Raw genomic sequence first — 16,234 nt, 5'->3', positions numbered from 1 at the left:
ATGGAGGAGGACCCCTGCAGGAGCGACAGCGGGAATCGCCATAGCCTGAAAAAAATGTAAATTTTTCCAGCATTAATATACCTCTCCTCCACCGAAGCTGGATACTAAAGAAACCCAAGAAACCTTCTTACCATCGGGGAGGGGAATGTCGCAATCAGTGCAGACTAAGTGTCTCCTTATGGATACGTCCAGGCCTGAACCGGAAGTGGGCCCTGGACCGCAAAAAAGAGAAGTTCCCATTCAGGAGGAACAAGGATCTCTCTCCTGGTTCCAGCCCCGAATCCTCAGAGGCGGAGGAGGGGACCTAGAGAATGAGCGCTGCGGCCTCCAACGCTGCCGGAGGTCGCGGCGGAAGCCACGTCACCAAGGTGCGCCGGCCAACCAACTGCCAGCCGGACGCACTGGAAGTGACGCAGCCAGCCTACAAACGCCGGCATGAGAATGTCCAAGAAGAAAGGGACGGCCACCGGAATCAAACTTCCCATCCCGGCGGCCGCACCAGAACAAGGAAACTCCCCACCGCTGGATACCAGACCCGGAGCAGCCGGAGAGAAAAAGAGAAGAAGGACAGGAGGTAACAACCAGACCTGCCCAAAGAGGACACAAGGTCCTCCCACCTACCATCCACAGGACAGAAAGAAACACACAGGTGGGAGGTGCCCTCTTATAGGGCCAGGTTGTAATTAATTGTTAATTAAAAATTCCATCTGTCCTACCAGCACACAGGAGCAGAATACCCCACTTGTGCTGCTGGTATGACGACAGGGAAACAGTTATTTTTACTGTATACAGTACATAGTAATCCTATGTAATTACATTATAAAGAATTACAGAGAAATACTTAAAATCAACTTTTTCTTATTAGACCACTGAAGATTGGTCAGTATATTTTTATCAGCAATTTCTTCTACTTCAGAGAAATGGACAGAATTTCCGAGTGCAGTAAATCTTTCCCTGCTGATAGTGCACTTATCACAGATCATTGGAAGCTGAGAAGTATTATTAAGTCCTGTATCCAGAAAGTTTCTTTCTATTGAATGAGAAGAGCAGGGTGTTCTGCTCCTATGTGTCCAACTGCATTCTCACCTTGGTTTCTTTAATTTTTAAGCAAGGTCGCCTCTTACAATTTTCTGTAAGAATCAATGTCTGAAATCCATCGAATAAAAAATGGAATGGTATGGCAGCCATAGATCCCTTATCTTATATGTTTTATATATCGCTAAAGAAACCTTTATCTTTGTTATGGTGGATTATTTCTATAATTGTTGTAATAATTTATTGATTTTCTAAAAATTTTCTAAAAATGACATGGACAAACAATCTTTAATTCAACAGTGCTAAAATATTGGTACTATTGGTCACTTCCATATTGGGTAAATACTATTCTAGGCCTCTATCTTTGCTCCTACTGTTTCGCTCAGAAAGCCATCTCGCTATAGTAATACTAAGGTTTCTTTTACATACAGTAAATTTTATCCATTGTATCCAGACAGTTTGTTTTTACCTAAATCTGACATGCCTATTAGGAAAGGTATGCCATTATGTCAGTTGCTTGTAGCTGGACACAGAAGATGTCATGTTTCTCTGTATGCATCTAGAAAACAGTCCAGCAACAAAATAGTTAAAGGTGGACAGCTCTGTAGATCTTGGTGGTAGGCAGCATATATCTGAATATGATCAAGTATGAGCATTCTATTGTATATGAGATATAGATATAGTAGATATATAGTCATGGTATCCCTGAATTTTTTCCAGAAGTATTTCTCCCATAAAATTATTTCAATTACACATGCTTTGTTATATATGCCTTTATTTCCTTTGTGTGTATTGGGATTACACAAAAAAAATTAGAAAAAAAGGCAAATTACACAAAACTCCAAATGGTCCAGAAAAAATTGTTGGCACCTTTCAAAATTGTGGGTCAAGCATGTGATTCTTATTCAAACTCACCTGTGGCAAATAACAGGTGTGGGCAATATAAGATCATACCTGAATCCAGATAAAAAGGAAAGAAGTTAACTCAATCTTGCATTGTGTGTCTATCAGACACACTAAGCATGGAGAACAGAAGAGAAGATAACTGTCTAAGGACCAACGTTGTAGAAAAATATCAACAATCTCAAAGTTACAAATCCATCTCCAGAAATATTGATGTTTCTTTGTTCCATGGCATGCAACGTAATCAAGAAGTTTACAACCCATGGCACTGTAGCTTATCTCCCTGGACATGGACAGAAGAGAAAAATTGATGAAAAGTTGCAACACAGGATAGTCTGAATGGTGGATAAGCAGCTCCAATCAAGATAGTCAAGCTGTCCTGCAAACACAGGGTGCATCTATATCCATTGACATGAAATGAAATGCCATGGCAGGGGACCCAGGAGGATCCCACTGCTGACACAGAGACATAAAAAGCTAGGATGCAATTTGCCAAAATGTGTGTCAGTAAGCCAAAATCCTTCTAGGAAAACGTCTTGTGGACAGATGACCAAGGCAAAGCTTTTTGGTGAAGCACATCATTCTACTGTTTGCCAAAAACAGAATGATGCCTACAAAGGTTTAAAAATGTTTTGGGGTTGTTTTTCTGTCTCTGGCACTGGGTGCCTTGACTGGGTGCAGGGCCTCATGAAATCTGAAGATTACCAAAGGATTTGGGCTCTCAATATAAGGTGCAGTGTCGGAAAGCTGGGTTTGTTTCTTAGGTCTTCCAGCAGGACACTGACCCCAAACATACTTCAAAAACCACCCAGAAATGGATGGAAACAAAGTGCTGGAGAAATGGCCAGATCTAAATCCCATTGAACACCTAAGTATCTTGAAATTGCTGTTGGGAGAAGGAACCCTTCAAATATGAGACATGGATAAGGTTGTAAAAGAAGAGTGGTTCAAAATTTCCAGCTGAGAGATGTAAGAAGCTTGTTGATGGTTATGGGATGTGAATTATTTCAGTTATATTTTTCCAAAGGGTATACAACCAAATATTAAGTTGAGGGTGCCAGTAATTTTGTACAGCCCATTTTTGGAGTTTTGCATGAAATTATATAATTTTTGTCTTTTTTTTTCACTGATTTTTGTGTTTTTCCTAAACAGACATGGGAAATAAACACGTGCATAACAAAATATGTTTAATTAGAATAATTTTCTGGAAAAAATTCAGGGGGGCCAACTCTGTAGCAAATGTCAAAACCCATCCTGCATTATGTTCCACTCTGTCAGTTAAGTATTGTGGAAGAAAAACCCTGAAAGGCTTAGAGCCAAGATGATGGGATTTTTCTGGTATTTTTCGGACTATAAGACGCACTGGACTATAAGACACACCTAGGTTTTAGAGTAGGAAAATAAGGAAAAAAAATTTGGAAGCAAAAAATGGTAAAATATTTAATATATGGGAGTTGTAGTTTTGCAACAGCTGCAAGGCCACATTGACAGGTGACCCTGCAGCTGTACGGGGACGCATAGAGTGTTTTTTTTTTTTTGCGGGGCCAGAAGTACTTTTTAGTTATACCATTTTTGGGAATATCTATTGCTTAGATCACCTTGTATTGAAAAAAAACCCGGTGGTTTATGATATATGATTTTCTACTTTTATATATATATTCTAGGGACAGGAGGTGATTTAGAACTTTTATTTATTTCATATTTTTATTATATATTTTTAAAACTTTTTTTTTTTTTTTTTTTTTACTGTTTTATTCCCCCCCGGGGGCTTGAACCTGCGGTCACTTGATTGCAGACATTCTGTCTATTAGTATTACGGCTGGTCATAGACCCAGCCGCAATACTAATATAGCAGTGACAGGCCTGGGAGCCTTCATTAGGCTCCCGGCTGTCACCCGAACAGGTCGGCTCTTGCGATATCGCCGCGCAGGAGCCGGCCTGCAACTTCACAGGTACGGGGCCGGTGGGGACCGGCCCCGGGGGAGAAGGGGCCGCTGATACAGACTACAGACCCGGCATCCGCTGTACTAGAGAGGCGGATGCCGGCGAGGGATAGACGCCATCACAGGTGCCGGGGCCTGAGACATCGCTGCGCTCCTCTGCCCTGCATGAAGCCAGCGGCGGGGGGACGGAGGAGCGGAATAGCATCGCCGCTGCTGGCTTCATGCAGGGCAGAGGAGCGCAGCGATGTCTCAGGCCCCGGCGTCTATCCCTTGCCAGCATCCGCCTCTCTACTACAGCGAGTGCCAGGCGCCACATTCGGACTATAAGACGCACCCTTCTTTTCCCCAAAAATTTTTTGGGAAAAAAGTGCGTCTTATAGTCCGAAAAATACGGTATATTTCCCCAAATTATTTTTATTCATACTATTTTGATTCTTGTTATATTTTAAGTTTCGGCAATAATAAATTGTGGTTGGCTACAATACAAGCAAAATGCAATGGGAAAAGTAGACAAGTAAAAATTCTTCTCATGTTCAACTTCCAGCGAAAGAATGACTTCCTCTGTCGTGAATTTATAGAGCCGAAAAGTTAGTTTAAAGTCAATTTGTGATACAAAGAATGAAAGAAAACCTATATCACCAGCCTCTGGAGAAGAATGGGGCATGTTCTGAAATATATCAGCAGCCCGGAGTGTCTTTCAGACATAACTGGATTGGATTTGAGGCTTGTGTTATTGTTTGTGCTCCTATCTAGCCCCTTTTATAAGTAACAGTTACATGAAATGGGAAGATCAAGTATTCATGCCTAGCAACTGAGAGTCCTTTTAAATCACAGAAACATGATCAATGTGGAAAAATCACTTCTCACATGGCCATAAATTACACAGCAAGTGTATGGTCACCCACAGAATCTCTGATTTACATGCAGCTGTATAAGAAGCCAAATTCTAATCTATTCCAGAGGGTTCAATATGTTCCTTGGTATTTCAGGAAGATTTATTTCAGGGAGACTGGAGGATTATTTACAGATAGCTGCGGGGTCATACTGTAAAATTGGCCAAAAGTACCTCACTGTTGCCCTAAGCGCATTTGGACAAATTGTACAGCATAGATTTGAAGGTTTCTGCAAAACAGTCTTTAACCCCATACGCCATGGCTTGCTTTCGAGATACACAGGAGAGTTCTAGTTTGCATCTGCCTTGAACACATTCTGAAATCACGCAGTGTCTCTGGATCTTTCACAAATTTGTAGCTGCTGTTGCTACTGACACAGTCATTTGCATCTCACTAGCATGAAGCATAATGCAGAATTGTCTCATGATTATTTTCTCTTGCTAGCTTAGTAAGGTCTCTGTGTATACCAGGTTACTGCTTATGAATCATGCATTCTGAGCAACCGATGCTGCAACACAACATACATACTTATCAGTGTAATAAATCAGGCATATCTAGCTCCGAATAATGATGCAAAGTCTATAGAGTTTATTGTTCTTGCCATTATCTTGCAGCTCAGAAGAGTTGATCTATTTGCACTTATTGATCGACTCGGTTGACATGTTTAGGTTATTATTCTTAATTACACCCTAAAGTCTATTGACAATATGTAACAATAATAATTGCCACTTAAAGCAGCAAATCATTATATACGTTATGACTAGGAATGACTTTTCTTGCCTCGTTGCCATGCAATTTTCCAGCTTCGATATTGAAGGACTGTCATATAGGAGCATATGTAGGATATTCTCGTTGTGTGGGGTGATTATTTATTAGGAAGATTTGGTGCACCCTGCACTTCCCCCCTTTGTTTTATAGATGGAGCAGATGTTAAACCAGTAGGTGGCATAATGAAGGAGTGATATTTTCGGTATTGCTGTGTTTAGTCTATTGTGTTTGATCAGGATTACTGGCAGTCAATGACCACTAGTAACCCAAATTGTGTAACTAGTCGCTACACTAGTGTAATATTTTGGCACACGGGACCATCTAGATGTACTTTAATTGATAATTGTGGCCCATCTCTAGAACACTCATGAGCCAGAAGAGAAGTTACTTCCTATTCAGTCTCAGGAGATGAATGAAGACAGAAGATGGGTTTATGTATATATATATATATATATATATATATATATATATATATATATATAATCTATCCATCCATCTTAACAGTTTCTTTCTTTTGGATTTGAGGTTCTGCAGGATTGTTTGGACTAATTTGGATTTGTTAGGTGTTGTTGATGATTATTTATTTATTTATAAAATGGCTATAGAGTATTACAGAGTTTTTATTTCGATAACAAAACTTTTTCTTATAAAACGGTTAACACGAAACCATCCTTGTTACCCCAGTATCCCCCTCCACCATGGTTACCTGGAGTGGCCATATGTGCATTGCCACGCTGGTAATACTAGGTTATGGATGCTTGTTGTATCTGACTGCTTAATAAATCTGGGGGTAGTAATAAACTATTAAAAAAAACACACACATAATTATAATTATTAAATTTGGATTAAGATCATATTTATTTTAATTGAAATAAAACCTTCCCCATTTTGACTATTTTATTAGAAAATAAGTTGATCAACGAAGTCCAACAAATCAAACAAAAATGAGCTGTAGTTTCTATTATTTTGCATAGCACCTACCAAGATGGACCATACTTAGTAATTTAACTTTGTAATATCCAGCTCACCCTTACATCGTCACCATACCGCTGGGATGCATGGAAACAGGTGGACTTTGACCGGTTGTAACTGCTTGCAGACAACAAAGAATGTGTAGATCCAGCATCAGCCAGGCGGTGAATAATAAAATGTAACCTTTATTCTTTAAACCATAAAAGCAATCATCATATCCATTGGGAATTGAAGCAGATGTAAAGTATAGCAAAGCTATGCATTTTGGAACATAGTTGGTTCCTTCCTCATCCTTAGTAATTGCCAGGCATCTGGGAGGTCCCATGTGCCAGAAGATAAGACAAAGTGCTATAAAGTTTGCTTTAAGCGTCCTAGCAGCACTGTGCCGGGAGAGAACTCTTGGTAAGAGTAGTGAGAATCCGTAAGTCTTCTTTTCCATTGTCTAGACTCAGTCTAGTGGATGTGTCTGCTGGTGACCGGGGAGAAGGGCGGCTGTTGGGGGAATCATAATACCCCCAGAGATATGCTGTCTGTAAAGGAAAATTAATTAACAGGCCAAGATCGGCTACAGCCATTTTTGACCTGGAGAATCAACAGAGACACATGGTGGTGGTGTATCAAAATGGATTCTGTTTAATGGTGGCTAGAACAACAGTATATATCACATGGCATTGACAGAACAGGATTGGCTAGTATAATTAACAGAACATCTATTGGTGGAGAAGTTTGTAACAAAAGCCCTGATGCATACCTATTGGATAAGAAACTGGAGAGAGGTCACACCCCCCTGAGGGCTAGCTCTACTCTAAAATGGAGTCAGTGACCGCATGGTGGCCGCATGGTATCAATCAAAATGGCAGCCATCAGCACATGTCTCAAATACACACCCTAGATGTCTATCTCATGGTATTTTGATAATGGTATACACTGCTCTATACAAACATCCCATCCTTCCATCTTGTCAACAATACCATCCTGATGCTTTCTCCAGTATTAATGCAATGTTGTGAAAACAGAAATAGTGACCATATACAGTAACATTGCCTTAACACAAGAATAGTGCCCCCTTAGTACCCTCCTAACAGTAATACAAACCCATTACCACCATTGCCCTGTTTGTAGAGGTTAATTTATACTGTGTACAAAAATAAGTACTTTAACATAATTTTTTCCTTACTAATATGAACTATTTTAGAATTATACAAAGTAATATCCCCCCTGTACAGTGTCAAAGAATAATAGTGCATTAATACAATAATATTGGCCCCTACAGTAATAGTGCCCCCCTAGTGTCCGCCTTATAGTAATAGTATCCCATTTCCAACATTTCCCTACTATTAAGGGTTGATTTTTTTTTACCGAATGCATAAATGTACTTTAGACTTCTGTTTTTTTTTTTTTTACTTATTATATATTATACAAAGGCTATGGGATAATACCGAGGTGTGATTGATACAGTCTATATAAGATTAAACTATGTACTTCTAACAACAAAGTACACAAGTAGTTAGCTAATAGAAAAATTCCAGAAATTGTTAACACAGAATTTTTAGTTACAGCCATTGTCAATGGACAGAAGAAAAATATTCCCTATATACAATATACAATATATGATTTCAGATCATATGCAAGGCCTTTATACAGGGAGATTCACTTGAAGAAGGCCCTGAATATTCTGTAATAACTTTTGCTAGGATGAAGCAATCTGAAAGAAACAACATGCAATTGATCCATTTCATGACGTTTAACATCATCTAGCGCAGTCACCTACGAGACCCTTGAGACCCCTAGTACTGGAGACTGGGAGATCTTATTCAACATGTCACATAGCTGCAAAGAAGGGAAAATTGCAAGTGTATCATGTCACTGTTGTTCAGGTAACAGATTGCCATTTTGCCATTTTCCAAACATTGCCTATTTATAATAAGAGAGTGATCAGACTTACTGCTATACACAATGGGACATACAAATGAAGACTGTCTAACTTTCAGACAGTGCTAGACTAGACAGTCTAAAACTGCACCAGATTTTCCAAAGTCTGTAATGTTGTGTGAAACTCTGGCCTTACTTTCAGACTGTCTAGTCAAGTTTTACATCCCTTATTACTGTAGTTTAATTTACAACATTTTAATGTTTTGTGCAGAATTGTGATGCATTTCTTGGCTGTACAGTTTTCATATTAAGTCCCACTCCCTTTGCAATAAGCTCCAGCCACATGTTGGACGAGGAGCAACAAGTGTTAGAATGTGTTTTGTGGATTTCTAATGGACGGTGGCGTGGAGAAGACATCTAACGGTAGGAGAAGAATAGCTATTTCTACATGTTAGGGACAAAAAAATTGCTTTTTAATGATTGAATCCCTTTAAACATAATATATGCACAAACAGCAGAATATAAATATTAATAATAATATTAATAATAATAATAATAATAATAATTAATAATATTCTCTGGTCAGATGAGACAAAAGTAGAGCTTTTTGGGAAAAGGCATCAACATAGAGTTTACAGGAAAAAAAAGAGGCCTTCAAAGAAAAGAACACGGTCCCTACAGTCAAACATGGCGGAGGTTCCCTGATGTTTTGGGGTTGCTTTGCTGCCTCTGGCACTGGACTGCTTGACCGTGTGCATGGCATTATGAAGTCTGAAGACTATCAACAAATTTTGCAGCATAATGTAGGGCCCAGTGTGAGAAAGCTGGGTCTCCCTCAGAGGTCATGGGTCTTCCAGCAGGACAATGACCCAAAACAAACTTCAAAAAGCACTAGAAAATGGTTTGAGAGAAAGCACTGGAGACTTGTAAAGTGGCCAGCAATGAGTCCAGACCTGAATCCCATAGAACACCTATGGAGAGATCTCTTGATGGCAGTTTGGAGAAGTCACCCTTCACATCTAAGGGACCTGGAGCAGTTTGCCAAAGAAGAATGGTCTAAAATTCCAGCAGAGCATTGTAAGAAACTCATTGATGGTTACCGGAAGTGGTTGTGCACAGTTATTTTGTCTAAAGGTTGTGCTACCAAGCATTAGGCTGAGGGTACCAATACTTTTTTTCTGGCCCATTTTTGTAGTTTAGTGTAAAATGATCAATGATTTGACTTTTTTTTCATTCTCTTTTGTGTATTCCCATTGCAAGCAAAATAAATGAAGATATTAATACCAAAGAGATTGTGTTTCCAATTATTTTCTGGAAGAACATGAGTATTATCTGACAGAATTGCAGGGGTGGCAATACTTTGGCCAACACGGTAGTAGTTTATCTACTCCTGTCCTCCACCCAGGCCATGGTGCGCCATAGGCCCAGGGGTTCCACATAATGTAAGAGGACAGAATACCTGATATGTATAGGGTAAATGCCACTTGTTGTATTGATGATTTAGTACTTCAGGCTACACTTAAGGTGGTACAGAGAGAACTGTGCATACATTATGGTAGCACAAGATTACATAAGGGGAGATTTTCTTGTATTATATACCATCTTCAATGAATAATAGGCACAAAAACAGAGAAAATTTCAGTTCTTTCTAGTTTTACTTATATGTAACTTTAGCAGTATATACAGAAAGTATTATGTGAACATTTTATGACCTGGCCCACATACCATATGACATTTTATAATACTGGTCATCCTAGGTGACACAGGGGCCCTCGGGACCAGGCCTTATATGCTACTGTTACTTCTTCCCTGTTCCACAGCTATGTCTCTGTTTGCCTACATGAATCAATATGTAAGTGAATAACTAAATTTTACTGCTAGTATTACTGTGACATTTGCAGTGATGGTTGCAAATTTCTTTCAGACAATAACTCTTACATGTTGTATTGTTTTTATATATCAACATAATGTATTTCTAATACTTCTGACATTCTGATTTATAACTGCTATTTCCACCACCTTGTTTTTATTGTATTGTATAAGTACATTTCCCTGTTCCAGTGTTAAACTTATTTATTTGCCTGATAGTTGTAAGTAATTTTACTGAAGCAGAAACATGTTGTTTAGTTTTATTGCTTTAGTAAAGATTGACCTTTAAAGGTTAAAGAATATTTTTGAGACTGCAATTATTGAAAAGTTTTTTCATGGCATACGGTAAATATTTTTGGAACAATTATTATGTATGTACACAAAACTTAAAGCCATTGGGCTACCCACCTTCCATATGCCATATATAATACTAGGGGTCATTCTTTTGGGTCCCTTCTTCACCTGGGTTGTGACTGACACCTCTGCACCCCAACGACCACTCTTCTATATACACATTTGCAGAGTTAATATATATATTCGGATAAAGTGTGTACATTTTTTTTGCAGAATACCAATGATCACTATCTCAATTTCTGTACCAAGAGATCTTTATACAGGATATTCGATACTCTCTGGTTTGCTTACACTATAGAACAAATGTTTTGTCTTCCAATATAAGAGAAACTTAGTATCAGTCAATATCAGGATGCTGCATTTTGCTGAACTAATTTTATAAATCTGATTAAAAAATAAATCCCTTAAAAAAAGCAAGAATACAAATCCAGATTCACGGCTGCATACAAAACGTGGGACTTTGAAGGTTCCCGTAACCTATTGCTTTGTATTACAAATGTCTTTTACTGAACCTAGTTATCCTAGGATGCAGCAAGAGAAGCGGTTCCTTGAGATCAAGCACAACTACAAGACTATAAGATAAGACATGCTATCTATTGCTGAAGCTGGCAGATTTGATAACTGACAACCTGAACAAACACGGGGAGAGATATTTAGTGTTTGTCAGGTTTAAAAAGCCCATTTTCAACTATCCTATAAGTGAATTCTGACTTAAGAATAAATGCGGAGTTTTTCTTTTGCAGTGAGGAGTTTGTATTGAATCAGAGTTCAGCTACAATGTATTTCTTTCTGAAGTGCTCAGCATGTCTGGGAGTTGAATGTATATCATGTCAAGCTTAGATTTCCTTGTTGGTGGCGCTATAGCATGATGGAGCACTTGTTAGGTTCCCAAGCTGTATACATACTGTATAACTGCTATGGGTCCTGGTAGTGGGATACCCTGTGACCTATTCACAAAACGTGCTAATTGGATGGTTAATGGAGTAAAACAGATATTATTATAGGTATTATTATATAAATACACACATGTGTATATATATTCAGTAAACTTATTAATATAATTATGATAAATAAATATATACATACAATGCATACATACAGAAGAAATATATACATACATATAGTACACACACAGATTTCAAGCTGTAAGCAATACTTAGGTTCTGCTTCCACAAGGTATACAGAGTTGCTAATACTATTTTTGCTCTGATCATGCAGATTCTTTGCCTCTTGCTTGTGTTGTGTCTTACTATTTACTTTCTGCTCCCTCTAGGTTCTGCCTTGTAAGATTGCAGCCTCAGTAATGACCTTCTGTTTGGATATGCTCAGTGTTTCACAGCTCATGCTCTGCTTATGTGGTGCCATCAGGGATACAATTTCAGTTATATAATTCAACTATATTGCATCTAAAGCTAGTGTATATGGAACAACTCTCCACTCTGTAGCATTGCCCTCTAAACTTTAAGTCAACATCTGGAAACTATAAACCTTCTTCACCTAGCTCATCGTAATATATCAGTTTTAATAACTATGAAAAACAGTTGTGTGTACTCGAGACTAGAGATGAGCGAGTAGTACTTGATCGAGTAGGTATTCGATCGAATACTACAGTATTCAAAATACTCGTACTCGATCGAGTACCACTTGCTATTCGAATGTAAAAGTTTGATGCAAAACCAGCATTGATTGGCCGAATGCTATACAGTCAGCCAATCAATGCTGGTTCTTCTCCTACCTTTAGATGTCTTCTCCGTGCAGCTTCCCCGCAGCGTCTTCCGGCTCTGAATTCACTCTGCCAGGCATCAGGCCTGGGCAGAGCCGACTGCGCATGTCCACTTGTAGTGCGGGAATAGCGAGTGGTACTCGATCGAGTACGAGTATTTCGAATACCGTAGTATTCGATCGAATACTACTCGCTCATCTCTAATAGTGGTCTCACGGCCAAGTAAATTGCCAAACTGCATCATGTGAGTCCCATGAACGGGATTAGCACCTTTTATTCGGCTGTATCCCTTTTTGGCAAAGCTACGGAGCCCGCTTATTTCCAGAAATGGGAAAGGGATTGAAATAGCGCTTTTCCTCTTCATAAATGGATGCTAGTATATCATGCATTATACCACCAACATGACATCAAAGGAACATCAAAAGTACCAGAACATACCATATTCCTTCTGTATGGGTCACATCGTGAATAATGTATTCCTATAGCCAAAATGAACTGGACAAAACTGAAAAACAGGGAGGAATACTCAGTATAAAAATATAAATTTGATTAGAAATTATTAAAAACTTGGGAAGGATAATTACCAACATACAAGAAGGTAGTCTGCTCCTACACAGGCATAAAGGGAATGCAAAGGTAGCACAATGTTCATAAACATACAGAATTAGTATAATATATCGATCTATCTGCACCTCTGCCTATAGTTAGTGAGTACAATCTATACCAAGAGCTATGAATCAACATAAAAGCCACAAGTGTAACTAGCTCAGGTAAAGGCAGCGCCGAAACGTGCGTTGGGGTTCTGGGTATCTGCTCCCTCCAGGCCTATTACTACAATTCCACTATGGGTATATGTTCACTCTTATGTCTTTGATTATTCATTATACAGTCTATTTCACTGTCTTACTGAACACCTCTGAGATTTTCTGTTTCTGTGTCTGCTCTGATACTATATCCATTTACTATACACTCTGATTTTATGTATTCGTATATGATGTCTATTTATACTGCTAGCATTTATTTAATCCTATGGATTTGTACTTGATACTACTCCATACTGCTAGCACTTATTTTGAGTTACTTCTACCTGTCATCCTTATGTTTATTAATTGAGCAGCTCTGGTTATATACTGTACTAGTCAATTACCGTATAGATCTTAGTATATTTATGTACTTTACTATACCTGGTATCTCTACCATATTTTTTTACCTGATCTAGTTACACTTGTGACTTTTATGTTGATTCATACTGAGTAGCTCTTGGTATATATTGTACTCACTAACTATAGGCAGAGGTGCAGATAGATCGATATATTATACTAATTCTGTACGTTTATGAACATTGTGCTACCTTTGCATTCCCTTTATGCCTGTGTAGGAGCAAACTCCCTACTTGTCTGTTGGTAATTATCCTTCCCAAGTTTTTAATAATTTCTAAGAAAATTTATATTTTTATACTGAGTATTCCTCCCCGTTTTTCAGTTTTGTCTATATCATGCGTTAGCCACCATAAGTCACATTACAAACCCCTTTATCGCTGGTACTATACCTCCCATTCATTAAATTGTTGGAGAAATAGCAGTCAGGTTGGCACTTTAGCCCTCCTATTTTGGGAGTGTCCACTCTTACTCCCGCTCTGGACTTCCCTTTCTAAGATACCATGTGAAGTTACAAAAATACATTTTACCCTAACTCTAGAAATATGTCTATTGAAACTAAGAATAGACTGCATTCCAGCTTCATGCAGGGTAGTAGTTTGTTATATACTGTTTGCTACTCTTTCTTTGATTGCCTTAAAGGGGATGTCCCATCACAAGGATCCAGGGGCGTAACTACCGTGGTAGCAGCAGTAGCAGCTGCCACAGGGCCCGGGCCATTAGGGGGCCCGGTGACAGCCGCTACCGCTGCGTTTTTTTTAAAATAGGCAGTTACGGGCCCTATTCACTTGCCGATCCTGGCTGGGCCGGGATCGGCAAGTGACACCGCGGGCCCCACAGGGGCTATCATTATACTCGGGGGTCTTTGCAGACCCCCGAGTATAATGACCGGCGGATCGGGAGAGGTAATGGAACATAACAAACACTGTTACTTACCTCTCCGCGATCCTGCCAGGCCTCCGTCCTACTGTTGTCTGACGTCTCTGACGTCACATGAACCCGGCATGCTTCCCGGGTCATGTGACGTCCGACGTCATTAAAGAAGGACGCGAGAGGAGGACAGCACAGCACAGGAGCCGGGGAACAGGTAAGAAGCAACAGTGGGTTGTTTTTTTTATGTTTTTATTCCCTGGGTCTCCGATTATTATACTCTGGGGTCTGAAAAGACCCCAGAGTATAATAATTGTTTATGGGTGTCCACAGAGGGACACTATTGGATTTAATACTGTGTGCAGGGGCCACTATGGGGTTAATACTGTGTGCAGGGGCCACTATAGGGGTTAATACTGTGTGCAGGGGCCACTATAGGGGTTAATACTGTGTGCAGGGGCCACTATAGGGGTTAATACTGTGTGCAGGGCCACTATAGGGGTTAATACTGTGTGCAGGGACCACTATAGGGGTTAATACTGTGTGCAGGGACCACTATAGGGGTTAATACTGTGTGCAGGGGCCACTATAGGGGTTAATACTGTGTGCAGGGGCCACTATTGGGGTTAATACTGTGTGCAGGGGCCACTATTGGGGTTAATACTGTGTGCAGGGGCCACTATTGGGGTTAATACTGTGTGCAGGGGCCAGTAAGGGGCATAATAGAGTGCGGAGGAGGGGGTCGGTCGAGGTCTTCGGCGTCAGTTGGGATGGGGGGGGGGGCCCATGTCAAAAGTTCGCCACGGGGCCCCGCCATTCCTAGTTACGCCACTGCAAGGATCCTATCTATACTGCTTGTTAATTTAGATGTAAGACTTTTCCTAAATACACTGCTTCGTTTGTCCACTATCTTACTTTATTCAATTCATTGTTGACACAGCCCTTGACTTATCTGCTCAAAAGTCAAGTGATGTAGCTGCCTGCTCTCAGGGGGGAGGGAGGAGTGGCTAAGTGCACGGGAGCCAGTCTGTGTATCTAGCTATTCCTGTGTCTACACCACATGACCTAGCTTCCTGCTCTCAGATAGGAGAGAGGAGCTGCTTTCATTTCTGAACTTGTCTTCTGTTCTCCCAGTTATCAGGCAAGCTAATTCAATTGTGTTCATTATGGCAGAGACAGGCAGTCTCTGTATGTAACACAGAATGGAGTTGCTCCCGCCTGTACTTCATTGTCCAATATTGTGCATATAGTGTTGTTTGAGGACCTTTGATGACACCACAGGCCCTTCAGCCACCCCATAGGATCATGCTATCTGGTGGGAGGAGCTACACGCTAATTTGGGGCAGAGCTAAACATCGGGTTGCATATGAAACCCCGCCCACAAAATGATGCAAGAAACCAGGAAGAAAGAAGATTTTAATTTTACAGCAGTGAAGACTGGTGAGTATGCGACGTGGGAATATCCCTTTAAATAGAAGATTCACAGATGTCCCCTCACTTGCCGACATTGTGAGAAAGGGAATTATTACGAACAAATGTTAACACTCAACCAAAATAAAGGGAAAAAATCTTTCAAAATTGGGAATGTTGGAGACTTCTCTTGCATATGTAATTCTGTACAGATAAGTATATTGATATACATAAACACCCAGGGGTGATTCTGTATCTGTCTACCATTCCCCTTTACTTCCCCCAGCATAGTTTATAATTTTTTGTAATCTCTTTTTTTCTTTAGTTTTATAATAATACTATATGTTATATGTATTATTTGGATTTATTTATATAGCACTCATCATATTCCGCAGCACTTTTCAGATATTGTCAACACTGTCCCATATAGGGCTCACAATTTACTTCTACATCACCATGCTGCCA

This window comes from Leptodactylus fuscus, chromosome 4 (assembly GCF_031893055.1).
Source record: "Leptodactylus fuscus isolate aLepFus1 chromosome 4, aLepFus1.hap2, whole genome shotgun sequence".
Lineage (NCBI taxonomy): Eukaryota > Metazoa > Chordata > Amphibia > Anura > Leptodactylidae > Leptodactylus > Leptodactylus fuscus.
The sequence above is the reverse complement of the archived record's forward strand: the minus strand, read 5'-3'. Positions refer to the sequence as shown.